Source organism: Rattus norvegicus, chromosome 16 (assembly GCF_021556685.1).
Source record: "Rattus norvegicus strain SHRSP/BbbUtx chromosome 16, alternate assembly SHRSP_T2T, whole genome shotgun sequence".
Classification (NCBI taxonomy): Eukaryota; Metazoa; Chordata; class Mammalia; order Rodentia; family Muridae; genus Rattus; species Rattus norvegicus.
The window spans coordinates 28,891,873-28,892,530 of NC_141549.1; the positions used below are offsets into that span (position 1 = coordinate 28,891,873).

At 35.1% G+C, this 658-nt stretch overlaps 1 non-coding gene across 1 annotated transcript; it reads left to right on the plus strand.

Annotated features, from left to right (window-relative positions):
• Positions 1-526: 526 nt before the first annotated feature.
• LOC120097599 (small nucleolar RNA SNORA17) lies at positions 527-658 on the plus strand. Its single transcript, XR_015640558.1, has one exon. It is a non-coding gene; the product is annotated as a small nucleolar RNA SNORA17 (small nucleolar RNA).

Below are 658 nucleotides of genomic sequence, written 5' to 3' on the forward strand. Positions count from 1 at the left end.
CAAAAAATTTAGACTTTTAAAAATATAATGGAGATCCCAAAAGAGGAACTGAATAAATCTCTTGAAGAAACCAATGATAACACAATGAGAGGAAATGAATAAAACAGTTCAAGACCTGAAAGTGGAAACATAATCAATAAAGAAAACCTAAACTGAAGGACATCTAGAAATGCTCACTAACAAAATACAAGAGATAGAAAATAGAACCCGAGGCATTAATACCTTGGTCAAAGAAAACGTGAAATCTAAAAGAATTCCACCCCATTTTTTTCAGGAAATCTGAAACACTATGGGAAGACCAAATCTAAGAGGAATATGAACTGAGAAAGGAGAAGAAACCCAGGTAAAAAGCACAGAAAACATTTTCAATAAAATTATGGAAAAAATTATTAACCAAAAGAAAGGTACAAGGTACACAAAGCATACAGAACACTAAATAGATTGGACCAGAAATAAAACTTCCCTCACCCCATAATAATCAAAAGACTAAAATTACACAACAAAGAATACTAAAAACTGCAAGAGGCCTGCCCCTAGAGGCATTGCGGGTGTGGCTGCTGTGTCACACATGTGTCACTAGGTGGCAGAAAGAAGAGAGGCTATGTCTACCATCAGTGTTCTGACCTGTGAACACTTGAATAATTAGTAGCTGAACATT